Raw genomic sequence first — 15,166 nt, 5'->3', positions numbered from 1 at the left:
CTCCATCCCTGACACTCTTGCAATTAGTAATGGATTGTTTTCTTCCTCAACACCCTCCTCCCCAATCCCATACTCTCACTCAGGCCACACAAACACAAATTTATGGCATGAGCAAATGAGAACATGTTCTCTTAGAATGTAAGTGATTGTATTTGAGAACACCAGTATTGGTGTCTTCACCTACTAAGTAGCAACTGACTAGGTTCTTGGGTAAAAGACAACATTGCCAAGAATATGCATCCAAGTTTTTATTTTACAATTTTACAATTTGCTGAATACTATGAACAAGAACATTTTTCTCCCTCTGGGGAAACAGACCAATCTTCCAGAGTTGTTGGTACTAGGTTATCACCCTTATTGACATGCTAAATTTAGGCTTCAACTCCAGAACATTTTTGCTTTGGTTTTGACTGTTTCTGCAATGCTAACCTCCATGGTATTTAGCTAGTCAATCTCTGGCAGTGTTTCAGCATGTGTTTTTGCAGGGCTAAATTAAGTTGCAATGAACTTAAAACAAAAAAGAAATCAAAGTTAACGAGTTGTTCAATTGGCTCTGTAGCCATCAGACTCAATGTAAGGAACCAGACAAGGCTGCCATGAATTATAGAATATTACTGAGGAATAGAATTAAGAGAAGTTATCACAAACAATACCAGGGACTTGCCATTTAGTGACAGTCTACTTATTAGGCATTCTAGTTTTATCTTTGTGTGGGCAATTTTAATTTTCCAAATAAACCACATAAGAATATGAAAACCTTTTTCAAAAAGTAAAACTATGTGTGTATGTATACACACACACACACACACACACACACACACTCACACACACACATATATCTGAGGGGAGAAGGAGGGCTTGGAGGAAGAAACCAGTCTGTTACTCCCAGCAGTAATATGATATTCTTACTGCAAGAGGGTCAAGAGGAATAGATATTTTTTTCATAGATCTACAACAACCTGGACAAATGATGCTGGTGCTATCTGCTTTGCTCCTTTAATCATAAATGCTAACATTCTTTAACTTTGCGCATTGCCACAGTTCATTAAATTAAATAAAAGAAAACGCAAATTGCCATCCCTGTAAAGTGAATGCAAGAGTGTGCTCAAGGTTAGACCACCTTGCTGAGAAAGTGTACAGCAACTACACAATTCAAATAATAACAACTACTACAACGAAAAACAGTAACAGAGCCTTCTGTTACATCGGATGGAAGATTCAACCATCTGCAGGGATGGTTTTTTTCTCATAGCAAGCCAAGTGAACCACATGCTTCAGGAAACAACTTTTTGACATTCCAGAGGAATGAATACAGAGTTTTCAAGTAAGAAAAATGCAGATGAAAAGGACAGCAGTGAGTGCACCAATATCCATCTGAAACAGAGGACAAGCTGCTGTTATTAAGCCTAGGCAATGTGATAGATAAGAATGGCAGATAATGCATCAACACATGTGGAAAAAGAAGAGTATGGAAAAATACGAAGTAAACTAACCTTCCCCTCCTGGTTTTTCCTCGTATATCCCTTGCTGCTCCTGTACTGAATCATTTTCTTGTACCTAAACATGAACTTCTACAATTCCTCATCACACAGTCCCAGATCCTCCTATCTTTAACTCTGCATTCTTCTTAGACCATTCATTCTACTCCTATGGCATCAGTTAGCATCCATCCACAGCTAGCTTTCACATATATGACTCCAGCTCATATATTTCTCCTGAACCCCAGAAAGTCTCCATCCGTTTCCTGTGCATCTCTACTTGGGTCCGTCAAAGGCATATCAAATTTAGCATGTCCAAAACTAAACTCATGATCTTCTTCCTCTAACCTGTTCATCTAGCAACCTCATCTCAATAAATCACACCACCGACCACACATTAGCACAGTCAGAAACCTAAGGCTCATCCTTGAGACTTCAATCTCATTCATATCTCACAGGGCATTAGTGGCAGAAGCACAGTTTGAACTGATGACTTCAAGTCTTGGGCTTCTTCACTATTCCACAGAGTAACAAGGACCCCAGAGTCTAATCAGCAAATACTTCATGGATTTCAACTTATCAGAACTATCTTCTCTATATTTAGTCACCAGTATTTGTTCATAATGCACTCCCAGGGGGAGGGGAGGGGAAGGAAACATGTGCTAAAGTAGAATTGTGAAAACTGGGCACTATTCCCAGAGAGCTAATTAAAAAAATGTTAAAAGTTCCTAATTACGTCTCACTTTGAAATTAGATTTTTTTTATTATGATGTTATAGGATGTTGAGTGAGACTTTTCCTATTACTCCAGAATGACAACCTGGAGCCTAGAGCTGAGGACAAAGAGGCACTAAGTACCCTTTCTTCTTAAGATTCCTGCCAAGGATCATGGCCAGACACCTCCCTAAGGGTTCATTAAACGTATCAAGTAGTAGCACGTCTTGTCCTGGTACCTCCAACCATCATCCCCAAATCTTTGCTGTGCTTCGTTTCCCAGAATATTTAAGAGGACTGGAGAAGGGAGAACAAATGCATCAAAGTCAAGAACAATTATTGCAAGGGTGATTGGGCTTGTGTGCAGGCATCACCCAACCAGAATGGACTCTGGCTTTGGTGCGAAATCAGGGTCCTGGGGGGCCCCTGCTCTGCCAGTCATTGTCCCTATATTTGCTAGATCATGGAGGATATGAGGCTGGGACTGAGGTGACTGCTGCAGACAAACACTGGTGGGGCAGGGGGTGCTGAGGGGGGAGGGGGTCAGGCTAGTGGTTATTTGCCTACGAATAAAGATGTATTTCAGTCTTTTAACAGTGCTTCTTAGAGGAGGAAGGATGTTGGCAATGGGGTAGCACTATTCTTCAGAGGCTGTCCATGCAATGCGTGCACTGTTTTTTAACTCTGATCGCTTTGGAGATTACATTTAATATCTCTGGTCCCTGGACACTAAATGCAGTCTCAGTTACCCTGACAACCAATAATGCCTTCACACATTTTCAAAGCCTTCCTGGGTGGTAGGAAAGTACTGTACTTCACAGGTTGAGAACTACTTCTTCATCTTCCACACTAGGGAATTATGTAAATAAACAAATACACTGAGTTTCTGCAAAACGAAAACATAGGCCCACAAGGGAGAGAGCAATCTGATGCCTTTCTTACAGAGACTCTTGATGGCCAGGAGGAGATAACAAAGAAGCAGCAATAGCCAACAACAACAACAAAAGGAATACAATCACAGCCAGGAAATAAAGAGAGATTTGTTCATGTACCCATTTTCCACCACATCCTGCCCACCTTGACTCTCCGGAAGAGTTAGGCTTTGAAGAAGGAGGAGAGAAGAAGCATCTCCTTCGTACCCTATCCTGCCACTCATAAATTATCAGGGTCCCTGTTGAAGCCGATGCTGAAGGGGAAAGGAGGGGAAATGCAAATTAAATAGACATTGAGATTGAAACAGTAAACTGGACTGAGTTTTAATGACCAAAAGTGACCAGAGACTTATGGAATCTGTCCGAGACTTCATTAAAGGACAGGAAAAAGAGATTCAGTAGAGTGTGGTTGAAGGCAGTGACTGGAGAAAAAAAATAAATCCATATTATGTTAATATCCCACTGACTCCAGACTCCACAAAAATCTGATCGCAATGCACCTTTATCATTTTGTGTATTTCCCAATTTTGTTCCTTTCCTTCATATTTTAATACACAGTATTGGGTTGAAGTTTGATTGATGTTAAAGGCTTATAGCTTTTGAGAGGCTACCATTTTTCTTTTCTCTCGATTATATTAAGTTTATGGGACCTATGCATCAGTATATTCGATTTTCTATTTTCCTCTCATTTTATTAGCTAATAAGGACAATATAAAATAAATGTAAAACATTCAGATAACGGTAGAATAAACCCTGATATTCACTAGGAATTGCAACGCTGCTCAAATTGAACTGATGTCTGGCTGGAAGCACCACTATGCAATAGCTCAAAATATATAGTACAGTACTCATCTCTTGGCTGTTTTATAACAACTCAGAATTAGATATATGATCGACAGTTCAGGGATTTAAGAGTGGAACGTGTTAAAGTCTGAATTAGGCAAGAGTTGAGCTATGAAATTGAATGTCATGTACTGTTATTAATGCACCTACCTGGTATGCTGTGAGCGGAGAGAACAAGGGCTCCACCTGCTCTGCTGTATCAGCCATCCTCACACAATTAGCTGGGTCTGAAAAACCCACTTGAAGGTCTTTATTTTTATAAATTGATATTTGCCCACTCCTGGGCATATATCCAGAAAAGACAAAAACTCTAATTCGAAGATACATGCACCCCAATGTTCATAGCAGCACTATTTACAATAGCTAAGACATGGAAGCAACCTAAATGTCCACCAACAGAGGAATGGATAAAGAAGATGTGGTATATATATACAATGGAATATTACTCAGCCATAAAAAAGAATGAAATAATGCCATTTGCAGCAACATGGATGGACCTAGAGATTATCATCCTAAGTGAAGTAAGTCACATAGAGAAAGACAAATACCATATGATATTGCTTATATGTGGAATCTAACATATGATACAAATGAACTTATTTACAAAACAGACTCATACACATAGAAAACAAACTAATGGTTACCAAAGGGCAAAGTGGGGAGAGGGATAAATTAGGAATTTGGGATTAACAGATACACACTATTATATATGAAATAGATAAACAACAAGGGCCTACTGTATAGTACAGGGAACTATATTCAATATCTTATAATAACCTATAATGGAAAAGAATCTGAAAAAGAAAAAAAAATATATATATATAAACTGAATCACTTTGCTGTACACCTGAAACACTGTAAATCAACTATACTTCAATTTTAAAAAATAGGAAGATCACTATCAATGCTCTACAAAACACAAAAGTACAAAAAAAGGACTCTTCTTGATGTCAGCAATCAGCTATTGTTATATCCATTTGCATTTGTTCTTATTTTATTACACTCCTGGTCAGTGCAAAACATGTTGCCTCTTCCTGTGATGAATCATCTTTATTTATACACTCAAAGCATAATATTGACCCAACTGATTGTTAAACCCCACTAGTGGAATAGTTTGGGAATCAGAGCATCTGCAAATGGTATATAAATTGCCTGAGGAATTTGACTGCCCCAAACACCCAAATGGAGAATATCTTATCCTCGGAATAATTTCTAATGAATATTAGCCTATGTGGAATGTTCAGTATGTAGACACCTCAGTGCATTTCTAGAACTTCCCTGGATAAGCTGGTGTGCTGGATGTCCACTCCACCTATAGGCCCTACTCTCTGCTCTGGGAAGCTGACCTGAAATCAATGAGTTTCTTTACTTTCTGGTTCCAGTTGGGTTTGGCCAATGGGAAGCACCGATAAGAGAATGGAGGGAGGAAGGAAAGTGATTCGGGGTATTTATTTCCTAGCCTCTTCCCTGCAGTGGTGCCTTTGTCACAGCTCCTATCAGCTCCTTTTTTCTGCACACCTCTCTCTGGCTATAGACAATCACTCCCTCTCCCTTGCCTGTTGAAGCCTAGGGGTGGTAACAGCCCCAGGGTCACTAGTCTTATGGTCTCCTTTACCCTGATGACATCTTTGTGAACAGTCCCTCTATCAAACTTTCATCGAATTCCCAACTTTAGATATACCACCTGTTTTCCAGATACTGACCGATAACCCTTTGTTGCTGCATCTACATGTCTAAAAGTAATTTAGCCTCCAGGCCAGAGAGGTAAACAAAACATCCAGGTGCAGCAAGGAGGTCTTTCCAAATCTATAACAAGTTCTAATTTGAGGTTCTACAAAAGCTCTCAAGGAAAGACCCTGAATGAAGGAGAAATTTCTTGTATGGTCCCCACTGTTACTTCCTAGAATTGGATCCAGAGAAAAAATGCCAGTGAATTCTGGAAATGACTTGTCAACTCAAATCCATGATTCCTTGAGAAGCTGCAAATTCACTGTAGCAGGTTTTGAGCAGAAAATATTTGTCTAAAATGAAAAACTGGAAGCCAACAATGTATGATTAGAAAATGTAAAATGTCATTTTTTAAATTGGGGAAGATGGATGTAAAGTGGAAGGTTCCATTCTGTCCTTAATTATGTAGCTGGGTCTTCTGGGACTCTCAGTCTAATCTGCATAGATACAAAAATTACAGAGCAATCTGGAAGTTTAAAAAAAAAAGAGGGGCTTCCCTGGTGGCGCAGTGGTTGAGAGTCTGCCTGCCAATGCAGGGGACGCGGGTTCGCGCCCTGGTCTGGGAGGATCCCATGTGCCGCGGAGCAACTGGGCCCATGAGCCACAACTACTGAGCCTGCGCGTCTGGAGCCTGTGCCCCGCAACAAGAGAGGCCGCGACAGTGAAAGGCCCGCACACCGCAATGAAGAGTGGCCCCGCTTGCCGCAACTAGAGAAAGCCCTCGCACAGAAACGAAGACCCAACACAGCCAAAAATAAATAAATAAATAAAATAAAATGCTGGCTTAACTCCTAGAGAGTTTCATTAAAAAAAAAAAAGAAAGAAAGAAAGAAAGAAAAGAAAAGAAACAATGGCTCTAATTAAAGGACAAAAGAAACTATATTCAAATAAAATTAAGGGTTTGACTTAAAGCTACGGAGGACATCTCCTTTTGTTTCTTCCTATGTAGTGTTTAAAGGAGAATGAAACAAAAAGAGCTTTCAGCAAGTGTCTCAGCACTGACTTGTAGCCCCAGCCTGAGGAGAAGTTTGCTGGTCCAAAGTACCCTGTGTGTCCAGCTTGTCTGTTTTATGACTTTTCTTTCTATCCCTGTGCTCCATGTAAAAGCCATGGAGAAGAGGCCCAAGAACCAGAAAGAAAGAAGAAACTCAGAATTTAGTTGTTAGGTTTATCCATCATATCAAAAGGTTAAAAGATCCACCTGTGACTAAAATGGAAGTTATTATGATAATAATGATTTTAAAAAGAGAAATATTTCAGATATACAGAAAAGCACCCATATCTATGCCCACCAATATTTAATAAACATAAATATCTTGCCATGTTGCTTCATTTTTTAAAGTAATAAAACCTTTAGGATATAGATAAAAAATATTTGAATCCCCTTATTATACAATCCCCACCCTTCAAAGAGATGACATAGGATTACTAGTCACTTAAATTTTAAAGCTTTTAAATTTTAAGTTTTTTTTAAACTTTTTGGCAAATGGACCCCATTATAGATTAAAACAATAGACCCTCTCCTCAAAAAATGAACGTATATACAATTTTGATTACAGTTGCAGTTCATGAATCAACTATCAGATTATTTGATGACCTCGAGTAGAACAGATTGCATTCTACAAAAATGGCATCCATTCTGCATGCTCTTCTTACAATGTGAGGTTGACGCTCTGTTACTGAGAAGCTGGGACTATCTCCTTGCTTCCCTTTAAATCTGGGCAGACCTCTGAAATGGCTTTAATGGAGCAAAAGATTCATTTGGACCCCTACCTTACACCATAAACAAAATTAACTTAAAATGAATCAAAGACTTAAATGTGTTAGCCAAAACTATAAAACTTTTAGAAGAAAACATAAAAGTAAATATGTATGACCTTGCATTAGGCAATTGTTTCTTCACAACTAATGACAACTAAAACACAAGCAATCAAAGGACAAATACATAAATGGGACTTCATCAAAATTAAAGATTTTGTGCTTTAAAGGACACCATCAAGAAAGACAACACAAAGAATGGGAGAAAAATTTGACAGATCATGTATCTTATTATGGACTAGTACCTAGAATATATTAAAAATTCTTACAACTCACCACAATCAAGTTGGATTCATCCCAGGGTCACAAGGATGGTTCAACATACGCAAATCAATCAATGTGTGATACACCACATCAACAAAAGAAAAGACAAAAACCACATGATCATCTCAACAGATGCAGAAAAAGCATAAAATTCAACATCATTCATGATAAAAACTCTTACCAAAGTGGGTAGAGAGGGAACATATGTGGATCTGTCTATTTATAACAGACCCACAGTCAATATAATACTCAACAGTGAAAAGCTGAAAGCCTTCCCACTAGAATCTAGAACAAGAGAACGATACCCACTCTCACCACTTCTATTCAACTTAGTATTGGAAGCCACACCAATCAGACAAGAAAAAGAAATAAAAGGTATCCAAATTGGAAGGGAAGAGGTAAAATTGTCGTTTTATGCAGACGACACAATACTATATATAAAAAACCCTAGACTCCACACAAAAACTATTAGAACTGATAAACGAATTCAGCAAGGTAGCTGGATACAAGACTAATATACAGAAATCTTTGCATTTCTTTACACTAACAATGAAATATCAGAAAGGGAAAGTAAAAACAATCCCTTTTAAAATCCCATTAAAAAAATACTTAGGAATAAACCTGACCAAGGAGGTGAAAAGACTTATATGCTGAGAATTATAAAACATTGATAAAGGAAATTGATAAAGCATTAAAATAGAAAGATATCCCATGCTCTTGGATTGGAAGAATTAATATTGTTAAAATGGCCATACTACCCAAAGCAATCTGCAGATCTAATGCAATCTTTATCAAATTACTCATGACATTTTTGCAGAACTAGAACAGATAATCCTAAAATTTACATGGAACTATAAAAGACCCAGAATTGCCAAAGCAATCCTGAGGAAAAAGAACAAAGCTGGAGGCATAACCCTCTCAGACTTCAGACAGTACTACAAAGCTACAGTAATCAAAACAGTGTGGTATTGGCACAAAAACAGACATATGGGTCAATGGAACAGAATAGAGAGCCCAGAAATAAACAGACACACCTACGGTCAATTAATCTTCAAAAAAGGAAGCAAGAATATACAGTAGAGAAAAGACAGTTTCTTCAGCAAGTGGTGTTGGGAAAGCTGGACAGCCACATATAAACTGATGAAGTTAAAACACTCTCTCACACCATACACAAAAATAAACTCAAAATGGATGAAAGACAAATATAAGACACAATAACATAAAACTCATAGAAGAGAACATAAGCAAAACATTCACTGACATAAATCAATGTTTTCTTACCTTGGTGTCCCAAGGCAATAGAAATAAAAGCAAAAATAAACAAATGGGACCTAATCAAACTTATAAGCTTTTGCACTGCAAAGAAAACCATAAACAAAATGAAAAAACAACCCTCAGAATAGGAGAAAATATTTGCAAATGATGCAACCAACAAGGGCTTAATTTCCAAAATATACAAACAGCTCATACAACTCAATAACAAAAAAACAAACAACCCAATCAAAAAATGGGCAGAAAACCTAAATAGACATTTCTCCAAAGAAGACATACAGAAGACCAATAGGCACATGAAAAGATGCTCAACATCGCTAATTTTTAGAGAAGTGCAAATCAAAACTGCAATGAGGTATCACCTCACGCTGGTCAGAATGGCCATCATCAAAAGTCTACAAATAATAAACGCTGGAGAGGGTGTGGAGAAAAAGGAATCCTCCTACACTGTTGGTGGGAATGTAAATTGGTGCTGCCACTATGGAAAACAGTACAGAAGTTCCTTAAAAAACTGAAAATAGAGTGGCCATATGATCCAGCAATCCCACTCCTGGGCATATATCCAGAGAAAACTCTAATTTGAAAAGATACATACACCCCAGTGTTCACAGCAGCACTATTTACAATATCCAAGACATGGAAGCAACCTAAATGCCCATGGACAGATGAATGGATAAAGAAGATGTGATATGTATATGCAGTGGAATACTACTCAGCCATAAAAAAAGAATGAAATAATACTATTTGCAGCAACATGGATGGACCTAGAGATTATCATACTAAGTGAAGTAAGTCAGTCAGGCAGAGAAAGACAAATATCATATGATATCACTTATATGTGGAATCTAAAATATGCTACAAATGAACTTATTTACAAAATAGAAACAGACTCACAGACATAGAAAACAAATTTATGGTTACCAAAGGGGAAAGGAGGTGAGTGAGGGATAAATTAGGAGTTTGGCATTAACAGATATATACCACTATATATAAAATGGATAAACAACAAGGACCTACTGTATAGCACAGGGAACTCTATTCAATATCCTGTAATAAACCATAATGGAAAAGAATATGAAAAGGAATATATATGTGTGTGTGTATGTGTGTGAATCATTTTACTGTACAGCACAAATTAACACATTGTAAATAAACTATACTTCAATAAAAAATTTCTTACAACTCAATAATAAAAAGACAAATAGCCCAATTTAAAAAATGGGCAAAGAATTTTTCTTTCTTAGATATTTCGCCCGAGATGATATACAAATGACCAATAAGCACATGAAAAATGTTCTACATGAATTGCCACCAGGAAAGTGCAAATCAAAACCACAGTACTGTACCACTTCATACCTACTAGGATAGCTACAATTAAAAAAATGCAGATAATAATAAGTATTGGTGAAGAAGTGGAGAAATTGGAACCCTTATGCATTGCTGGTGGAAATTTAAAATGGTGCAGCTACTTTGGAAAATGGTTTATAAGAAAAAGAATAGTGACATAAACTCAAAAGAATGTAGAAGTAAAAATATAATGATAATAACAACAATAATAATAAAGATAAGAGCAGAAATGTGAAGTAGAAACATTATTACAGAGAGGATTGACAAAACAAGAGCTTGATTTTAGAAAATAAACAATAAAATTGAGAAATCTCTGGTAAGATTGATTTTAAAAAGTCATCAGTAACAACTATCAAGAATGAGAAAGGGGACAGATTTCTATAAATTAAAAAAAATTTTTTTGATTAATTTCATACCAATCTTTTTGGTAAGTAGGCAAATGAAAAATATTAGAAAAACAAAAATAATATGGGCTCAGAAAAAAATAGAAAATTTGAATATTCCTTAAATAGTCAAAGATATTGAATTAGCAGTCTACTAAACAATAAAGGAAGAAATAATTCCAATCTTCCACAAAATCTTCTAGAAAATAGAAAAATAGTAAAAGGAACACATCCAGACTCTTTTTTATGTGACCAGCATAATGTAGATACCAAATCATAATAAGGAGAGGAGAAAGAAAAAAATTATGTTTTACTCATTAACATAATGTAAGAATCATAAGCAAAATAATAACAAACTGAATAAAGCAATGTATGCAAAGGATAATACATCACATCTAAATTGCATTTATCACAGAAATGCAAGGTTGCTATATCATTAGGAAATCGAATAATGTAAATCAACCTATTAACACATCAAAAGATAAAAAACCAAACTTGTGATTGTTTCAGTAGATGCAGAAAAAACCTTTGATAAAAATTCAACATCCATTCGTGATTTTAAAAAAATAAACTTCTCAGCAAACTAGGAATATAAGAAAATCCCCTTAGTCTGACAAAGGGATGTGCAAACAACCAAAGTAAACATAAACTTATGAGTGAAAAGTTGAACTGTTTCATCTCTGAGAACAGGATTAAGACAAAGATGCCTGGTATTATCATCTATATTCAGCACTGTATTGGGTGTTCTAGCCAGTGCAGAAAGTAATCAAAAAGGATATGAAGGGTGAGAAGTGTAGAAAAAGGAGCCAATTTGTTAAGTTTCTGTGTTTAGAGAAGCCTAATGAATCTACAGTTAAATTTATCAGAATTAACAAGAGTGTTGCAAGGTTGTGGAAAAAATCAATATTCAAAAATTAATTGCATCCTTCCCTCCTACCCTTCTCCCTTTCCTCCCTCCCCTCCCCTGCTCATCCCTATATGCACAGAGTAGAATACTACACAAACTGCAGCCACACATCAAAGTTAATGAATCATTTCACAAACCAAACGGAGGGTGAAAAAAGTAAGAAACGTTATGCATTTTTCCATTTAAATAAAGTGCAAAAACTGGCAAAACTGAACTATATATTTAGGAGTGCAAACATAGAGGGTTAGACCATAAAGAAAAACAAAAAACAATCAAATATATATATATAATATTTCTGCATTTTAAAAAATGTACTATATTTTACAATAAAAGAACAAAAAATTCTCAAAACAATTTATGCACGAGACAGGGTAGCAATGATAAAGAGGCCCTTTCACATTTGGCTCTGTATACTTCTGTGTTGTTGAAATCTATTACAAAGAGAATACACAGTTTTCATGTATCATCTATTTTGATTGATTGATTGATTGATTGGCTGTGTTGGGTCTTCGTTGCTGCGCATGGGCTTTCTCTAGTTGTGGCGAGCAGGGGCTACTCTTCGCTGCGGTGCGTGGGCTTCTCATTGCGGTGGCTTCTCTTGTTGCAGATCATGAGCTCTAGGCTTGCAGGCTTGAGTAGTTGTAGCATGCAGGCTCAGTAGTTGTGGCAGTCAGGCCCTAGAGCACCCGGGCTTCAGTAGTTGTGGTGCGTGGGCTCAGTAACTGTGGCTCGCGGGCTCTAGAGCGCAGGCTCAGTAGCTGTGGCGCACGGGCTTAGTTGCTCCGCGGCATGTGGGATCTTCCCGGACCACCGATTGAACCCTTGTCCCCTGCATTGGCAGGCGGATTCTTAACCACTGCGCCCTGTAATTTTACAGGGACGTCCCTGTAATTTATTTTTAATATCAATACAGATTTTTCAAAACTGCAAAAATACTCCAAAATTATTTGTATAAATTTTAAGAGGAAAAGGATGTTTCCGAATGAGAGAAGATATACAATGGATAGAGGCAAAACAAACAAATAAAAAGCTGAAACATTTGAGGACCTTCAGGTAGTTTAATGTAGCTGGGGCAAAGGGTACACATGTGGGAATGAATCTGAGCTCTCTAGAATCGTATCTCTAAAGAGCTAGGGCTGTAACCATTTAAATGCAGTTTGAGGTCGCACATCGCATCACATGACAGTATTCTTTTTACTTTGACCCTCGTGCACAGACTAACCCAAACCCCATCAGAGCTGGTAATAAATTCCACAATTATTAGCAATTCTAACTACAGAGAGCCAAAGAATTGATGAAGCCAAGAGGAAAGGTCTGCCCTTTAATCAGAAGCTATACATTCAAGTCACCTTCAAGGCAATTTTCTGGGGCAAACCACTGCCCATGCATTTATATGTGGTTAATGAGTAGTGAAGAGCCCTTTTGAATGTTCAGAGACCCTTTTCATTTACACACAATTAGGATAAAAATGAAACGTGCAGATTAACATTGAATGACATTCTTCTGTTATCTTTTTTCTATCACATCAGGCAAGAAAACCAAGGTCTCTTTGTCATAATAGGGTCTAATTTCCTTAATACCCGAATTTATAAACTTGATTTTTTTTCTCCCCTCCGAGAATATGCCAATGGTTTCTGAGCTCCTGAATAATCTCAGAAAGTGTTACTGCAACACATTGCGTATTTAAACTCAGAATTCAGAGCAGAAGACTGGTAGGGAAATTTAAGTTCAGAGGAGGAAGTATGAAAGGTAAATGGTAAATGTTTAATGTGGCAATTGAACTTTAAAAGATATTTGTTTCCCGAGGGTAAAGGCAGTGGATAAACTTTCTAAATGCATTTTAGCTTGAAGTCTGCTTGCAAATTAGTGTGGATACAAATACGGTATCTAAGGACATCGTGCTGTGGGAAGATATGGAAGCACACAAGTGAGCTTGTTTGTGGAAGGTAAATTATAGGAACTCTGGTATCAAATCCTCTGTTCTCTCTGCATGAGCAGTCTGTGTGGTGGTGAAGAGGAAAGTGGTCCATAGTGTCTGGCTTCAACTCTCAGGTGTATCACCTGGAACAAATTGGTCCATGCCTTTCTGCCTTGGGGGCAGGGGCCTGAAACTAATAACACCTGCATCAAAGGGCTCTGATGAGCTTTGAAGAAAACACGTAGTGCACTTCAAATGTTGCCTGATACGTTGTGGGACTCACTCAATGTAACTATCATTAGTGTTTGAACGTATATTAGGATATAGAAAATGAAATCATTTTTGTCACAGGAAGATAGTGATTTTTTTAATAACCATTTCTTAAGCATGGCTTCATATGTGATTCTAGTTAATTGGATGTTTAGTAATTTGTTTCCATAACCATCTGCTCTACATCTGCCCTTTTAACTGCTTCCAACTCACACACATTGAGGCCATAGGTTTCATATAAAACGCTTCATGAATCCCTCATGGAACTCCTGCGAGCCTCCAGCCTCATTTTTCCTTTGCCTTTGCTATAAGTGCTGGCTCAGCAGCCCATGCCTTCAAAGAAGGCCACGGTGCCCTAGCCCACAACCCTGCCAGTCAGACCCACAAACTCACTGGTCCCCAACAGTCCAAGGAGACAAAAACTGAACAGTGTCTGCAATGATTTCAAACTTTCAAACCACGATCTTCTGAAATGGAGGTTCTTAAAAACTGTGCTCAAGGTCAAAATCCAGCCTGACAATGACCATCAATGAAAGAGACTGGAGCCTACCAGAAAATGATCTACAACTAAAGACATAAGGAAGGAACCACAATGAGACGGGTAGGAGGAGCGGAGTCGCAATATAATAAATTCCATACCCCCCAGCAGGGCGACCCACAAACTGGAGAATAATTATATGGCAAAGGTTCTCCCACAGGAGTGAGAGTTCTGAGTCCCACTCAGGCTCCCCAGCCCGGGGGTCCTGCACCAGGAAGATGAACCCCCAGAGCATTTGGCTTTGAAGGCCAGCAGGGCTTAATTGCAGGAGCCCCACAGGACTGGGGGAAATAGAGACTCCACTCTTAAAGGGCCACACAAAACCTCACGCGCACCAGGACCCGGGGCAAAGGCAATAATTTGATAGGAGCCTGGGCCAGACCTACCTGCTGGTTCTGGAGGGTCTCCCGGAGAGGCAGGGGGCAGCTGAAGCCCACACTGGGGTAAACTGGTGGCAGCCATATTTGGGAGCGTTCTATGCTGGTGTGGGTGGGACCCTCCCTCTAGCTCATTAGCACCAAGACCTGTGCTGGGACGCCTCAGGCCAAACAATTAACTGTGTTGGGACACAGCCCACCCATCAGTAGTAGCCAGTCTGCCTAAAGACTAAAGAGCCCACAGCTGCCTCTGGACACGCCCCCTAGACGTGGCCCTGCACACCTGAGGGTGAAGATCCAGCTCCACCCACCAGGGGGCAGGCACCAGAAGCAAGAAAACTACAACCCCCCAATGCAGGCCAGACCCTACCCTGGGAC

The 15,166-nt window shown here is 38.5% G+C and overlaps 1 pseudogene; it reads right to left on the bottom strand.

Annotated features, from left to right (window-relative positions):
- LOC133081921 (tigger transposable element-derived protein 1-like) overlaps positions 1-14,873 on the bottom strand; it is a 68,752-nt pseudogene extending 53,879 nt beyond the window's left edge.
- Positions 14,874-15,166: the final 293 nt, after the last annotated feature.

This window comes from Eubalaena glacialis, chromosome X (assembly GCF_028564815.1).
Source record: "Eubalaena glacialis isolate mEubGla1 chromosome X, mEubGla1.1.hap2.+ XY, whole genome shotgun sequence".
NCBI classification, from domain to species: domain Eukaryota; kingdom Metazoa; phylum Chordata; class Mammalia; order Artiodactyla; family Balaenidae; genus Eubalaena; species Eubalaena glacialis.
The sequence above is the reverse complement of the archived record's forward strand: the minus strand, read 5'-3'. Positions and strand labels throughout refer to the sequence as shown.